The 17,375-nt window shown below is 39.6% G+C and overlaps 2 protein-coding genes across 4 annotated transcripts in view; one reads left to right on the forward strand and one right to left on the reverse strand.

The window, feature by feature from the left end:
* The window catches only part of LOC142340818 (RNA-binding protein 25-like), a 259,293-nt gene that overhangs the window by 185,756 nt on the left and 56,162 nt on the right, over positions 1 to 17,375 (reverse strand). The window lies entirely within an intron of this gene.
* The window catches only part of LOC142350108 (uncharacterized), a 42,830-nt gene that overhangs the window by 3,270 nt on the left and 22,185 nt on the right, over positions 1 to 17,375 (forward strand). The window contains exon 2 of one of the 3 annotated variants that reach the window (XM_075401977.1): positions 2,259 to 2,542. The exons of the other annotated variants lie outside the window; for them this stretch is intronic. The gene's annotated coding sequence lies outside the window, so the exon portion shown is untranslated. The remainder of the gene's footprint in view (positions 1 to 2,258; positions 2,543 to 17,375) is intronic. 3 annotated transcript variants of the gene reach the window in all.

Consider the following 17,375-nt stretch of genomic DNA (forward strand, 5'->3'; position numbering starts at 1 on the left):
CTGCAAAACAGAGACCAGCCGTAATTTTTACTTTATATATATATATATATATATATATATATATATATATATATATAAATTTTGCACATAGACTTATCTTTTGCCTCGAAGAAGTACATATTTCCATACTGCCTTCTGCAGTATCAACTTTTAATATCAGTCTTTTGTCTGTTCGAAGGACTATTAATGGTTGTAATATAAAAAACAATTGACAAAAAAGAGTAATAGTTAATTCGTTCATAAAAAAATTTTAGGCCTTAGTTATGAAAGTTCTCTTAAAAATAAACACTTTGTGACTAATTTAAGGACAATATTGTTCTGAAACAGTTTCGATTTTGTAAAAGTTTTGGCTGTTGATTTTATTTTTAACAACTTAATAATTTAATTGCACAATTATTCCATCGAAACAAGGAATTTGCCATGGTGAAATTAAGCCTGCCCTTAACGTTTTTTAAAATATTTTTGCTGTTAGGTGTGGAATTTTTTTGTTTGATTCTTAATACCTATTATAGTTTTTATAGGTGAATCATGAATGTTTTTAATCTCCATTTAATTGCTCTCAAGCGAGCTTTTACGCAATTACATTAATCCTGTGGCTTTTACGACTCGTAGAAGTGTTGGTTTTGGTGCATGCTTGAAACTTGACTTGTGTTTTAGTAAATTCTGTTGGCTTTTTTCTGTTTGATATTCTCTATTTTGACCAATTTATCAGTCTTCCCTCACTACCTCATCTTCTCCCACTCCTTTCTCTACTACACCATTACCTTCCCTTTCCTACCCCTAATCTCCACTCTCCTAATTTTTCCCTCTTATATACACCTCTGTCAACCACCACCTGCATCACATTAACTGCCTTCCCGTCGACAACCTGCAAATACTACCTCTCCGCTCAACTCCCTTCTTCCAACATGCACCGACCCATTATACTTTCGCACTTACTCATCACCCCCATTTTGTTTGTTTTTCGTATTTCAGCTAATTTGCCCAAAATCATCAGCCCGTTCTCACTTTACTTGTGCACACCAAACTACTTCTGTTCCCTGACACAGCTCTGCACCCATCGCATGTTCTTTTTTTGTTTTTCAAATCTTTTTTTAAACAATTTTTCATTCTAAATTTTGTATTGCTCTTATGAGTATGACCATTTTTTTATTTTTCTTTCTATAGCCATTTTCAAAAATTGAGATTTTTTGCTTTTCACAACTTTCTGCGGAATATCAAAAGGCACCAACTTTTTTAGTTTCTACTTTCTTTGTTTACACTTTGATGTCTGTTTTTGGACCGGGGAAAATTCTTCAGCTAATATTGCGATACTCTCCGAGTAGTTTCAGTTATTTTACACGGTCCAGTTTTATTCGTTTTCTTTTGTTTGAGCTATTTGTGATCGTCTGATAATTTTGGCTCTTTGTCCTCAGAAACGTGATTAACAGGTAAAGGCTGTATGTTATTCAGTCCCTGAGCAGCTCTCCTACAGCTCTGCCAGTCTATATCTGTACAATTCACCTCAGGCGCTCTGAAGACATCAATTAATTGTGTGAAATATACTGGTGGTTCGGACCCCCTCGCTCCACCCCCACCAATATATGATCCCCTACTCATTCACCCCAATCCATCCACAATCCTCACTCCACCCCTTGCCCCCAACCTGCCCGATCCAATCGACCACCAAAAAAGACCCTAATGCATCTTTTTTCTACCATCTCACTTTCCCCTCTTTTAAGCTTCAGATATTCTCAATAAGCCATAACAATCTACTTCCGAAGCAAACTGCTCGGCAGTCGTTTGCGAGCATTTCTTCCGACGTTAGTTGGTTATGTTTTTGTAAACGTGTGTCTTTTTTATGCAAAATTTTCGCTTGACAATTTTGACTATTTGAGGGACTTTTACGCCCTTGACTTTTTGCATTTCGCGTGATCTAAAATTCGCTCTCAATCACAATTTCAAGCAGCTGAACTCAATTGGCGGCAATTTAATACTAAAAGTCAAATGAAAAGTGCGCCGAAACTGGTGTTATTTTTTAAAAATCTTATTAGTGGTATATGTTAACCTCCAATGTGGTTATTTGAAGCCCACTATTGATCTTATTAGTCCCATTTAGGGTTCTGTTTAGTCCCAAAGTTCTGTTTTTATCCTAATAAGTACCACAATCTTAATAGGCCAAGGTGGACAAATCGTTGTTTTCAAGGTGGACAAATTTTGATTGTAGAGGTAAGAACTTTTCACACTTTTTCATATTCTTATGGCAGAATTTCGTTTAGATACATAATCAGTCACCAAACGACTCTTCTTGCTGTTTATGTAAAATGTTTTCTAAATAGCGAGCTCCAGATTTATGGAGCAATCATATCATCAAGGTCAATTTATATTAGTTACAAGAACGATCAAATGGGAGACACCACGTGCAAAAGACGTTCGAGGAGAAAGGAAACCGGGAAAATAAATACAAAATACTAACAAGCAAAGTATCAATGTTTGTTCACAATTGAACTCAGAAATGATGAAGTTGCAAACGATTTGTTAAACTCTCAAATGAGGATGGCAGGTAATTTTTTAACAGTGCATATATATATATATATATATATATATATATATATATATATATATATCGTAGTTTTGCATTATATAATGTAATAAATAAAACAAATCATTTTTTATAATCCAATAAAAAATAATCACCTTTCATTAGTTGGGATTATTCCCATTGTGGTCTGTGATTATATAGTTTGTGAACTATACGTAATAAATATTTTGATTGCTTCCAGGTAGACCGTTAAAATTATGCTAGAGATACCAATTTTGTGTCCTGGACATGTGTGACAACAATGCATAGTCGCCAAAAATGGCGAAACAAAAAAACCTTAATATGGGGGGGGGGGGGCTATCAAACTTTCGTTCAGAGGTCTCTCAAAAATTTCTATGCGTCTTGTTACACCCTTTATGAATTTTCTTATAAATATCTTCAGTTAAATTAGGTAACTAACATCAAGCAGAAGAAAAATAGCAGATATGCTCTTTGTCATTAAAATTGTGGATTGATTCAATCATTCAATCTTTATGGGTTTTCCTCCACCTTTTACCAACCGATTTAAGAGAAAAGAGCGCTAACGAAGTAGAAAGACGGCACGGTGCTTTCTCAAAAAAACTAAACAACACAAAAACAAAACCCAACAAAAAACAAAAACAAAAAAGAGAACAGGTAAGTACAAGAACATCAAAAATTTTCCTCGAGTTGATTTGATTTTAAGACTTGTCATTCTCCCGTAGATTTATTTTTTACAACCCATTTTTAGGAGATCTGAACCCCGTAAAAGCGATCCGCACAAAAAACAATTGACTTAAATCAGAGGGCAATGTAAAATGGCCACAAGAATTCACTGTAAATTCATCCCTTACTTTCCCAACACCACTACAATCATTTTGCCATATTTGCTTTGCGTTGGATGCTTTTTGTTTTTAATTGGTCTCAAACAAATTTTGTAGCAATTATGTTAGTCCTGTCTATTTCTATTCGATTTATTGTCTGAATCTTCCAATTTTTTGACCTCAGAAACAAGGTAAACAGGTACCACCCGGAGGGCTTAGCTGCTTTTAGAGAATTTTGGCTTTCTAGACTCTGAGTATGCGAATTACCAAAACACTTTTGGCGCCATTATATTATTTTGTAAAAAGCTGGTGTAGTTTGGCCCCCACCCCTACACATCGTTGCACCCGTAAACCAGCCCGCTCGCTAGCTGTTTGCATTCAATTCACTCCACGTTATTCGGGTGTGATTTTGTTTTTTTTTGCTCAGAAAAGATAAGAATTTTTACGTTGACCTGAATTGTTTCAAACTTGTTTTTTGAAATTTTCAAAAAATGTGTTTTTTATGGTCTCAAGGAATAACTCATTAACCATTGATGATTGAATGTAGCTCAGACTCATTTCTATCATGTTTTGGTCAATCAAAGTTGAGTGCGAAAAAAGTCAATTCAACTCCACTGCGAAATTTTTGTGTCCACCTAAAAATAAGCGTTAGAAAGTAGATTTGAACTCATTACTGGCTACTAACGGCATTTGAGCAGTGCTAGTTTTTGCAAATTTGGATTCAATTTTAAGTAAAAATTACAACTTTTGCTTATAAATGTAATCTTGTGAACAGCTTACACGGCCGTAACTTTCAGTGGAGTCACAATTTGAACCGGAGAAAAACCTAAAGTTATTTTACGCACAGTAGAATGTGAAATTTGATTACTTATTTATGCATGAACAACTACAGCAAAAAACGCTAATGTGAGAAAAACATACAAACAATTGCAAGTGCAATTTGCTAATTCGTAAGTATTATTCGTCGCCCCCGGGCATCACTTATTGAAGCGTGTACAACTATGTCGTCAAGTAAACAGTAATGCTTAAATTCAAAGTGAAAAGATTTGAGTTATATCGTCAATTTGGGTCATGCCCATGGTATTTTCCAATATTTTCTGATCGAGCATGATCTTTTCAGAAATAGAGGTCTATCACGGATGTATGGTCACTCCCGAAAATTGTACTCTGGTCATTTTCAGATCTAATCAACTTTTTGCGGTCAAGAAACTTAATACATTCGAATTTGAGAGGTTGAATTTGGACGGCTCAAATTGAACAAAAATTTTGAATTTACGTAACATTGCTCCTCTGACATTTTTTTGAAAGTGATTCTCTGTTTTTATTTCTTTATTCGGATCTTTTCAACAATTGCCCCCCCCCTTTGTTACCTAGTAGAGAATCGCCACCCCCTTCTGTGCTATACTTTACCACGATATTACTTGGCCAACAAATTAGATAGCTGAACAATAGTTGTAACGGCTGCTCGTTTTGAGTGTTCGCAAAATCTGTCCGGATACTTCGTTTATGCAGCTTGCTTTTGTAACTGTATATCCGTTCTGTTGTACTTACTGCATTAACTAGTTTGACTAACCTAATTTTGGATTTCTTCTCAATTGAACTGGGTCCACAGATCACACAATACGGGATCTCTATTTGTTTACCAGTTCAATCGCTTTGATGAAACAAATCAAAGGCAAAATTATATGCCTGAGAAGTGTTATAAAAAATTGGTTTCTAACTTAATCCTGGGTGTGTGTGTATTACGATTTTCGCAGGGTACTCATGAGTTGAAGACTGGAAATCAGGATACAGAAAATTGAATTCACTGCTCGGGACATTTTCGATACAAGACACAATATTTGATAGAATATTGCTCAGGACAAATTTTTGTTATCAAGACACAGTATCAATTTAACAAATATACTGATCAAGTGTTTGGTTTTGGCAAGACGCAGTAACAAATATACTGCTCAAGACTATTTTGTTTTCAACACTTTTATTGCTGAGTTTAATTGCTAGCTCGAGTTGCTAGGCTGACAAGACAATTGGGAATGTGTGTTCTTAATTTTTGTTCAGTTTGTTAACAATTTTTCTGCTGACGTGGCATACGCGGCTGTTTCTGATTTGCTGTACACAGTTTTCTCGCTAGGGGACGGATAATTCGGATAAAAATGGAGCACAGTAATAGTTTTCATCCTACGCATTTTGTTATTCCTTAAGCTCAGCTCCAACATCGCCGGCCCTGTTTTCATTCGTGAAAACATCACCAGTTGGTAGTACTGGTGTGAGCTTCACTGCTGGCCTCTTGTAGTATCCATCTTTCTTTCGGACTTTCGTTGATCGAATCACTCCGTCGGAACCTTCAAAGGTTTCGGTTATTCGACCCAGATCGTAATATCCACGTTTGTCACTGTCTTCCACTAACCACACCAGATCACCCTGCTGAACACTTCTGTCCATTTTGGTCTGCCATTTTTTTCGAATATTCAACGTTGGCAAGTACTCTTTGCGGAATCTGTCCCAGATGAGGTCTGCGTAAGCTTGCGACTGTCGGAAGAGCTTTCTATGATCAACAAATTGCTCTGCACCCGATAGATACGGTAAACAAAAGTTCTTGTTGCCAAGTAGGAGATGGTTTTGAGTAATAGCTTCTAAACAGTGACCTGTGTCAGTGGTCTAGCATTCAACGTCTGTTCAACAAGACTCATTGTGGTTGACAGGACATCTTCCGTGAGTGATCGATTGCCCAGCACTGCATATATTGCCTTCTTGCAACTCCTAACCAGTCTTTCCCCAAACTCCTCTAAAATGTGGTACTGCAGGTGGGTTGAACTTCCATCTGATACCTTGTTGAATCACATGTTCTTCAATTTGCCTCTTGTTCCATGCTGCTATATACTCTGCCAGTTCTTTTTCAGCTCCAACAAAGTTCGTTCCGTTATCGCTAATCATTTTAACCGGTTTGCCTCTTCGAGCAATGAATCGCATTATTGCGTTCAGAAAACAATCAGTGTCTAGTTTTGGTACAATCTCTATATGTACTGCACGTACAGTAAGGCATGTGAACAGACAGCACCAACGCTTTTCGTTTCTTCGACCAATCTTTACTGTGAATGGTCCAAAATAGTCTGCGCCCACATTCGAGAATACTGTTGATGCCACTAATTGTTCTTCAGAGAGATTTGCCATTACTGGTGCTTTTGCTTTTGTTTGGGCTCTTCCCTTTGACATCTAATGTATTTGTTTTTGATCGATCTCAAAGCATTTCGTTTGCCTAGGAATCAGAATTTCTGCTGAACTATGTTTCTGACATGTTCAGTACCTTCGTGATGACTCTTCCTATGTTCATTTTGCAAGAATAATTCAACCACATGATGCTTCCAATGTGACAGTATTGGATGCTTCGTTTCGAAGCTCAATTGACTTTGACCTATTCTGCCTTGGGCACGAATAAGTCCTTGCTGGTCTATGATGGTGAAAACTGGAGGATTTTGCTGTTTTTTGGAATTTCCTTTTCAACCTTGAGCAATTTCATCCCTTCAGCAAACTGTTCTTGCTGCATTAGTCTGAAGATGCTTGCTTGTGCATCCTCCCTTTCTTCAACAATTAGTGTTTTTGTTGCCGGTTTGTGTTTTTTGAATACGCGCTGTACGTACGCCATTGTATTTACTAGTCGGCCGAAATTACTGAATCGTTCCCACTGAATCACCGGCTTCTTCTCTTCAACCTTTGCTGAGAAGACCATTTGTTCGTCTGAAGCAAATATTAAATTCACCTGATCAGGCCATTCGCTCTCTGGTTGCTTCAACCAGGCCGGCCCAGTGAGCCATTCGCTTCTCTTAGTTTCGTCAACATTGATCGCTTGTGTCCCGATATCACCTTGATTGTTAATACCACTCACATGATTCCACTGTGAAACATTAGTTGTGTCCAAAATCTCAGCCACTCTGTTTGCAACAAACACCTGTTGCTCACGGTGGGAGCTGTGAATCCTTTGCAGAACAATAGTGGAGTCTGACCAAAAGTTACAAATGTGAATCTTCGTTTCGTGTTCTTTCAATATCTGTTCTTTAAGTCTCACCGCCACCACTGCTGCTTATAGTTCCAAGCGTGGTATGGAAAGGTGTCACATTGGTTCGACTCTGCACTTTCGATAACAAATGATAAGTCTGCTGAGTATTCTTTGGGCTTTGAACGTAGATATGCCACAGCGCACATTGTGTCTTCAGATGCGTCGGCAAACACATGAAGTTCCCATTTGTCCTTGGCTGTGCTGAAGTGTCTTCTATCAATGCTGGTTTTGGCTACTTCTGGAAGCTGCGCCTTCCACTTCAGAAACTCTTCTTCTTCTTCGTTAGGTTCTACTGAGTTGTCCCAATGTTGTCCATTTTTGGTCCAGATGCTCTTCAGGAGTCGTCTCATATGAACACGGAATGGTGCAAACAGTCCAAGAAGATCAAACACTGAAGGAAATAGAGATAAGATCTTCCTTTGGGTGATTGAGGTCTCAACTTTTTTGCTTGTACCTCTACAAACCTGTAGACTATCATTGATAATCGTCCACTGAAGCCCAAGCACGGATGAACCTTCCTTGCCCGGTTCTACTTTAACCTGCTTTGTGTTGCTGATTGATCTTAAGTCCTCTAGGATTGCGTTGGTTACCACGTCGCTGTTGGTGATCCACTTCTTCTGTTCAAATCCATGTTCTGAAAGAAGAGGTTGCAGTTGTTTGAAAACCTCGATTGCTTCTTCAGATGTTTCGACTGACTTGTTGAAATCGTCCATGTAGAAGTTGTTTTGGATTGTATTTGCCGGAATTGTGAACTCGTCGTCATTATTGATTGCTACTCGCTTCAGAGCGTAGTTGGCACATGTTGGTGAACTCTTTGCTCTGAAAACATGACGTTGATACTCGTAAATTTGCACAGGTTCGTTCATTGTTGGTCGCCACAAGAATCTCAAGCAGCTTTTATCCCGCTTAGGAACTTGAACTTGCAGGAACATTGATTCGATACTGCGGTTAGTGCAATACGTCTTTCTCGCAATCTGAATATCGTTCCGATTAATCCGTGTAGTAGATCGGGTCCGGCTAGCAACTTGTCATTTAGACATATATCCTTGTATTTTGCTGCAGCGTTAAAAACACGGCGATTTTTACCCGGTTTGTTGGGGTTTAGTATTGGGTGGTGTGGCCAATACCATTCCTTACCGAAAGTACCTTTGACTTCCGATTTACCAAGGATCTTCACAAATCCCTTCTCAACATCTGTATGAATTGACTGTTGATACAATTCTTTTAAATTTGGGTCTCGTTGGAATCTTCATTCCAGTGAGTAGAGCTGACCAAGGGCCGAGCTGTAAATCGTTTGGAAGACTGGGTTCTGGTTCATTCCAGAGCATACCCACTTCGTACCGCTCGCCTGTAAACTTTGTTGTGCTCTCTGGAAACTTCTGAGCTTGCTGCTATTTCTTTGATCGACTTACAACATTTATTTTGGAAGCATAAGTTTCTATGTCCCACCATGATTGGATATTTTTGCTACTTTCACATCTTCTGTGAAGGCAAAATGACAAAAATTTGAATTTTTTTTCCTGTCATTGAACCAGTGACTACCCATCCTAATTCTGTTAAGACGGCGAAAAGCTCACTTCGTGTTCCAATCTTATAGTCCAATGGACGTTGAAATTCGTAGGCATCTTGCCCAAGTATGATGCTTACTTCCATCAGGTTGAATGTTCTCTAGTGAGAACATTCAGGTGTCTGAAATTGTTCTTCAGTTCCTTGTGATCATATGTCGTGTTTCCCAACGAGATTGATGAGTGTGCAAACGTTTCAATCGAATGCACTTTTGAATGTAGTCCCTTTATTGTGATAGGAACCTTCTCTGTCCTCAAATCTTGCGTCCCATGTATGCCAGCTATGTTCAAAGTAACGTCCGTGCCTTTGACTTGTAGTTGATCCTTGACACTTTGATGGATAAATGATACTGTTGACCCACTATCGAAGAAAGCATAGGTAGTCAACCTGTTACCACCGCTCTGAACCGATACCGGAACTATATGAAGAACACTAGTAACTTGGTTACTCTGGTTGATTGTTGCTGTGCTTACGTTAACTGCGTGACTACTCTCGTCCTTTTGGTTTTCTGAGTGTAGCAGTCTGTTGTGCCTTTTGGTACATCCAATTATGCCGCACGGGTGGACTTTACAATCTTTGATTGCATGCCCTCTCCCCAGACATCCTTTACATAAGCGTTTTTTTCTCACTGCCGTATAGCGATCGGTGACATTCATACTCTTAAATATTGGACAGTTCCATATTTTATGAGTGCCATTCGCTAGTGGACAGTTGTTGTTTTGCATTTGCTTCGTTTCGTTCGCATTCGAACTCGCAATAACAATTGACGATTTTTAGAATCGTTTTTCCTTGATAGCATTTGGTCGATCATCTTCCTTTCGTTCGCACTTGGTTGATGGCATTCCTTCATGGACAAAAGCCATTCGAGCTTACCATTTTTCAAGGAGAGTGAGATCGGGTCTATCTTCTTGACAATCGTCAACGAAGAAGAACCACTTTTCTTTGAAGTTTGGGGGCAGTTTTTCAATTGCCAATTGCAATATGGAACTTGAACGCAGGTCGCCCTCATAAATGTATTGCTTCAGTACATTAATTAGGTTGTTGAATGTTATTGAGTAATTAAATATAGCCGTTGAGTCGTGCATTCGAATTGGTTGTTGTTTGCGCAATATGTTAAGCTGAGCGTCGACAATTAAGTAAGGTCGCCCAAACTTCCATCCCAGGAATTCCCACGCTTGAGCGTAGAAGAACTCTCCCGAATAGCCCATTCCTGATATAGCTGACTTTGCTTTACCTGTCAACAAAATTTTCAAGTGGCTCATTTTCTCTGAGTCGGGCATATCGCGATGGTGAACCGTTGCTTTGAACATATTCGACCACTCCGGATACTTTAGGGGGTTTCCGTTGAAAGAGCTCAACTTCAACTTAGGTAGCTGACTACTACTGCTTGGTTTATTGCGCTTAAATTTGTCTGGTTCCCGGGCTGCGCTGGCACGCTCTCCACTTGGTGACCGTGACTTAAGTACACCATCGCGATTGAAGCTTACCCTGGGATAATTGTTGTCGATCCTGGTTTTTGCACGCTCGAAACTATAATCGTGCAAGTTGGAGAATTTATCCGAGTTATCAAGCCAACCGGAAACATCTTTGTTCTTCGGTGTTTTCCAATTGAATGGTGCTCTACTCCGAATACTAGGGGCTGCACTATCATCAGAATCTGATGCTCTTGCGTCTAGAGCTTCTTTCTCGTATTCCAGTTTCAGTGCTCCTTCTTTTTCAAAAAGTTGCATCTCCATATCAAGCTCTTTCCTTTTCATTTCGAAGTCAATTTTCCTCAAACTCATTTTTGATGCAAAGTCTTTCTCTAAAGCTGCAAGTTTTTCTGCCCTTTTAGCTCGCTTATCAGAGGAGGTCTTTTAATCATTGTCTCTGTTTGGGTTTCCATGTTCAGCAGTTCGTTGAGAATCTCGTACAACAGATTGTGAAGTTTTGGCGGCAGTTGGTTCTGCCTCGCTTGTCAATTGTGCGGTTTGATTCTTTTGATCAGTCATGTTTGTTTCTACATGGATATACGGTAACCACTCTGCGTTCAAATATTGAAAGTTTTTTTCTGTCTTGACTTTGCGTGTTAAAGAAATATCTGGGTCTCGGAGGGTCTCAGCTTTCTTATTCACGAGTTTTTGAACGTTGTCGTCCAATTGACTTTGACCTATTCTGCCTTGGCACGAATAAGTCCTTGCTGGTCTATGATGGTGAAAACTGGAGGATTTTGCTGTTTTTTGGAATTTCCTTTTCAACCTTGAGCAATTTCATCTCTTCAGCAAACTGTTTTTGCTGCATTAGTCTGAAGATGATTGCTTGTGCACCCTCCCTTTCTTCAACAATTAGTGATTTTGTTGCCGGTTTGTGTTTTTTGAATACGCGCTGTACGTATGCCATTGTATTTACTAGTCGGCCGAAATTACTGAATCGTTCCCACTGAATCATCGGCTTCTTCTCTTCAACCTTTGCTGATAAGACCATTTGTTCGTCTGAAGCAAATATTAAATTCACCTGATCAGGCCATTCGCTCTCTGGTTGCTTCAACCAGGCCGGCCCAGTGAGCCATTCGCTTCTCTTAAGTTCGTCAACATTGATCGCTTGTGTCCCGATATCAGCTTGATTGTTAATATCACTCACATGATTCCACTGTGAAACATTAGTTGTGTCCAAAATCTCAGCCACTCTGTTTGCAACAAACACCTGTTGCTCACGGTGGGAGCTGTGAATCCATTGCAGAACAGTAGTGGAGTCTGACCAAAAGTTACAAATGTGATTCTTCGTTTCGTGATCTTTCAATATCTGTTCTTTAAGTCTCACCGCCATCACTGCTGCTTATAGTTCCAAGCGTGGTATGGAAAGGTGTCGCATCGGTTCGACTCTGCACTTTCCGATTACAAATGCTAAGTCTGCTGAGTATTCTTTGGGCTTTGAACGTAGATATGCCACAGCGCACATTGTGTCTTCAGATGCGTCGGCAAACACATGAAGTTCCCATTTGTTCTTGGCTGTGCTGAAGTGTCTTCTATCAATGCTGGTTTCGGCTACTTCTGGAAGCTGCGCCTTCCACTTCAGAAACTCTTCTTCTTCGTTAGGTTCTACTGAGTTGTCCCAATGTTGTCCATTTTTGGTCCAGATGCTCTTCAGGAGTCGTCTCATTTGAACACTGAATGGTGCAAACAGTCCAAGAAGATCAAACACTGAAGGAACTAGAGATAAGATCTTCCTTTGGGTGATTGAGGTCTCAACTTTTTTGCTTGTACCTCTACAAACCTGTAGACTATCATCGATAATCGTCCACTGAAGCCCAAGCACGGATGAACCTTCCTTGGTTCTACTTTAACCTGCTTTGTGTTGCTGATTGATCTTAAGTCCTCTAGGATTGCGTTGGTTACCACGTCGCTGTTGGTGATCCACTTGTTCTGTTCAAATCCATGTTTCTGAAAAAAGAGGTTGCAGTTGTTTGAAAACCTCGATTGCTTCTTCAGGTGTTTCGACTGACTTGTTGAAATCGCCATGTAGAAGTTGTTTTGGATTGTATTTGCTGGAATTGTGAACTCGTCGTCATTATTGATTGCTACTCGCTTCAGAGCGTAGTTGGCACATGTTGGTGAAATCTTTGCTCTGAAAACATGACGTTGATACTCGTAAATTTGCACAGGTTCGTTCATTGTTGGTCGCCACAAGAATCTCAAGCAGCTTTTATCCCGCTTAGGAACTTGAACTTGCAGGAACATTGATTCGATACTGCGGTTAGTGCAATACGTCCTTCTCGAAATCTGAATATCGTTTCGATTAATCCGTGTAGTAGATCGGGTCCGGCTAGCAACTTGTCATTTAGACATATATCCTTGTATTTTGCTGCAGCGTTGCAAACACGGCGATTTTTACCCGGTTTGTTGGGGTTTAGTATTGGGTGGTGTGGCAAATACCATTCCTTTCCGAAAGTACCTTTGACTTCCGATTTACCAAGGATCTTCACAAATCCCTTCTCAACATCTGTATCAATTGACTGTTGATACAATTCTTTTAAATTTGGGTCTCGTTGGAATCTTCGTTCCAGTGAGTAGAGCTGACCAAGGGCTGAGCTGTAATCGTTTGGAAGACTGGGTTCTGGTTCATTCCAGAGCATACCCACTTCGTACCGCTCGCCTGTAAACTTTGTTGTGCTCTCTAGAAACTTCTGAGCTTGCTGCTCTTTCCTTGATTGACTTACAACATTTATTTTGGAAGCATAAGTTTCTATGTCCCACCATGATTGGATATTTCTGCTACTTTCACATCTTCTGTGAAGGCAAAATGACAAAAATTTGAACTTTCTTTCCTGTCATTGGACCAGTGACTATCCATCCTAATTCTGTTAAGACGGCGAAAGGCTCACTTCGTGTTCCAATCTTATAGTCCAATGGACGTTGAATTTCGTAGGCATCTTGCCCAAGTATGATGCCTACTTCCATCAGGTTGAATGTTCTCTAGTGAGAATATTCAGGTGTCTGAAGTTGTTCTTCAGTTCCTTGTGATCATATGTCGTGTTTCCCAACGAGATTGATGAGTGTGCAAACGTTTCAATCGAATGCACTTTTGAATGTAGTCCCTTTATTGTGATAGGAACCTTCTCTGTCCTCAAATCTTGCGTCCCATGTATGCCAGCTATGTTCAAAGTAACGTCCGTGCCTTTGGCTTGTAGTTGATCCTTGACACTTTGATCAATAAATGATACTATTGACCCACTATCGAAGAAAGCATAGGTAGTCAACCTGTTACCACCGCTCTGAACCGATACCGGAACTATATGAAGAACACTAGTAACTTGGTTACTCTGGTTGATTGTTGCTGCGCTTACGTTAACTGCGTGACTACTCTCGTCCTTTTGGTTTTCTGAGTGTAGCAGTCTGTTGTGCCTTTTGGTACATCCAATTATACCGCACGGGTGGACTTTACAATCTTTGATTGCATGCCCTCTCCCCAGACATCCTTTACATAAGCGTTCTTTTCTCACTGCCGTATAGCGATCGGTGACATTCATACTCTTAAATATTGGACAGTTCCATATTTTATGAGTGCCATTCGCTAGTGGACAGTTGTTGTTTTGCATTTGCTTCGTTTCGTTCGCATTCGAACTCGCAATAACAATTGACGATTTTTAGAATCGTTTTTCCTTGATAGCATTTGGTCGATCATCTTCCTTTCGTTCGCACTTGGTTGATGGCATTCCTTCATGGACAAAAGCCATTCGAGCTTACCATTTTTCAAGGAGAGTGAGATCGGGTCTATCTTCTTGACACTCGTCAACGAAGAAGAACCACTTTTCTTTGAAGTTTGGGGGCAGTTTTTCAATTGCCAATTGCAATATGGAACTAGAACGCAGGTCGCCCTCATAAATGTATTGCTTCAGTACATTAATTAGGTTGTTGAATGTTATTGAGTAATTAAATATAGCCGTTGAGTCGTGCATTCGAATTGGTTGTTGTTTGCGCAATATGTTAAGCTGAGCGTCGACAATTAAGTAAGGTCGCCCAAACTTCCGTCCCAGGAGTTCCCACGCTTGAGCGTAGAACTCTCTCGAATAGCCCATTCCTGATATAGCTGACTTTGCTTTACCTGTCAACAAAATTTTCAAGTGGCTCATTTTCTCTGAGTCGGGCATATCGCGATGGTGAACCGTTGCTTTGAACATATTCGACCACTCCGGCCACTTTAGGGGGTTTCCGTTGAAAGAGCTCAACTTCAAATTAGGTAGCTGACTACTACTGCTTGGTTTATTGCGCTTAAATTTGTCTGGTTCCCGGGCTGCGCTGGCACGCTCTCCACTTGGTGACCGTGACTTAAGTACACCTTCGCGATTGAAGCTTACCCTGGGATAATTGTTGTCGATCCTGGTTTTCGCACGCTCGAAACTATAATCGTGCAAGTTGGAGAATTTATCCGAGTTATCAAGCCAACCGGAAACATGTTTGTTCTTCGGGGTTTTCCAATTGAATGGTGCTCTACTCCGAATACTAGGGGCTGCACTATCATCAGAATCTGATGCTCTTGCGTCTAGAGCTTCTTTCTCGTATTCCAGTTTCAGTGCTCCTTCTTCTTCAAAAAGTTGCATCTCCATATCAAGCTCTTTCCTTTTCATTTCGAATTCAATTTTCCTCAACCTCATTTTTGATGCAAAGTCTTTCTCTAAAGCTGCAAGTTTTTCTGCCCTTTTAGCTCGCTTATCAGAGGAGGTCTTTTAATCATTGTCTCTGTTTGGGTTCAGCAGTTCGTTGAGAATCTCGTACAACAGATTGTGAAGTTTTGGCGGCAGTTGGTTCTGCCTCGCTTGTCAATTGTGCGGTTTGATTCTGTTGATCAGTCATGTTTGTTTCTACGTGGATATACGGTAACCACTCTGCGTTCAAATATTGAAAGTTTTTTTCTGTCTTGACTTTGCGTGTTAAAGAAATATCTGGGTCTCGGAGGGTCTCAGCTTTCTTATTCACGAGTTTATGAACGTTGTCGTCCAATTGCAGTATCTGCTGATAAAGAGCCTTGAGCTTGCTTGGTCGATCTCGATTCTTAATGAGCTCAAAACCTTCCTTTTGTTTCTCAAACCAGTTGTTCCGCAAGTTGTTGATCTGTCGGTCCAAAACGCTTTGACTTTGTGACGGAGTCAATTCTTGTGTACTGGGGGACTGCAGCTTGAAACTCTACAGCTCCTTTGTTTGTTTGTTTTAATTGAGTTTTGCTTTTCAACGTTCTTATTTGCTTTGCCTAATTGGCTTGGCGTTATTGAACTGCTCGTTGGGTATTTTTCTCGTTCGTCAATGACTTTGTCACTTCTACTGTTGAGTTGGACAGCAGTTTGTTCCACGTTCGGGGTCGGCGGACCAAATGTAACGGCTGCTCTTCTTGTGTTTCACAAAGAAAGTTTTACACAGCCCAGTTCGTTCTGAGTTGTCATAAAATCTGTCCGGATACTTTGTTTATGCAGTTTGCTTTCGTAACTGTATATCCGTTCTGCTGTACTTACCGTTGCATTAACTAATTTGACTAATTAGTTTTGGATTTTTTCTCAATTGAACTGGGTCCACAGATCACACAAAAACGGGATCTCTATTTGTTTACCATTTCAATCGTTTGGTCTCCACCCCTACACATCGTTGCACCCGTAAACCAGCCCGCTCGCTAGCTGTTTGCATTCAATTCACTCCACGTTATTCGGGTGTGATTTTGTTTTTTTTTGCTCAGAAAAGATAAGAATTTTTACGTTGACCTGAATTGTTTCAAACTTGTTTTTTGAAATTTTCAAAAAATGTGTTTTTTATGGTCTCAAGGAATAACTCATTAACCATTGATGATTGAATGTAGCTCTGACTCATTTCTGTCATGTTTTGGTCAATCAAATTTCGCAAATATGAATTCGATTCTCAGTAAAATTACAACTTTCGCTTATAAATGTAATCTTGTGAACAGCTTATACGGCCGTAACTTTCAGTGGAGTCACAATTTGAACCGGAGAAAAATTTAAAGTTATTTTACGCACAGTAAAATGTGAAATTTGATTACTTATTTATGCATGAACAACTACAGCAAAAAACGCTAATGTGAGAAATACATACAAACAATTGCAAGTGCAATTTGCTAATTCGTAAGTATTATTCGTCGCCCCCGTGCATCACTTATTGAAGCGTGTACAACTATGTCGTCAAGTAGACAGTAATGCTTAAATTCAAAGTGAAAAGATTTTATTTAATTCGTCAATTTGGGTCATGCCCATAGTATTTTCCCATATTTTCTGATCGAGCATGATCATTTCAGAAATAGAGGTCTAGCACGGATGTATGGTCATTCCCGGAAATTGTACTCTGGTCATTTTCAGATCTAATTAACTTTTTGCGGTCAAGAAACTTAATACATTCGAATTTGAGAGGTTGAATTTGGACGGCTCAATTTGAACAAAAATTTTGAATATACGTAACATTGCGCCTCTGACATTTTTTTGAATGTGATTCTCTGTTTTTATTTCTTTTTTCGGATTTTTTCAACAATTTCCCCCCCGCCCCCTTTGGTACCTAGTAGAGAATCGCCACCCACTTCTATGCTATACTTTACCACGATATTACTTGGCCTACAGTTTAGATAGCCGAATAATAAATGTAACGGCTGCTCTCCTTGTGTTTCACAAAAAAAAGTTTTACACCGCCCAGTTTGTTCTGAGTGGTCACAAAATCTGTCCGGATACTTCGTTTATGCAGTTTGCTTTTGTAACTGTATATCCGTTCTGCTGTACTTACCGTTGCTTTAACTAGTTTGACTAACTTATTTTTGGAATTCTTCTTAATTGAACTGGGTCCACATATCACACAATACGGGATCTCTATATGTTTACCAGTTCAATCGTTTTGATGAAACAAATCAAAGGCAAAATTATATGCCTGAG

Source organism: Convolutriloba macropyga, chromosome 1 (assembly GCF_964194025.1).
Source record: "Convolutriloba macropyga chromosome 1, txConMacr16.3, whole genome shotgun sequence".
Taxonomy (NCBI): domain Eukaryota; kingdom Metazoa; phylum Xenacoelomorpha; order Acoela; family Convolutidae; genus Convolutriloba; species Convolutriloba macropyga.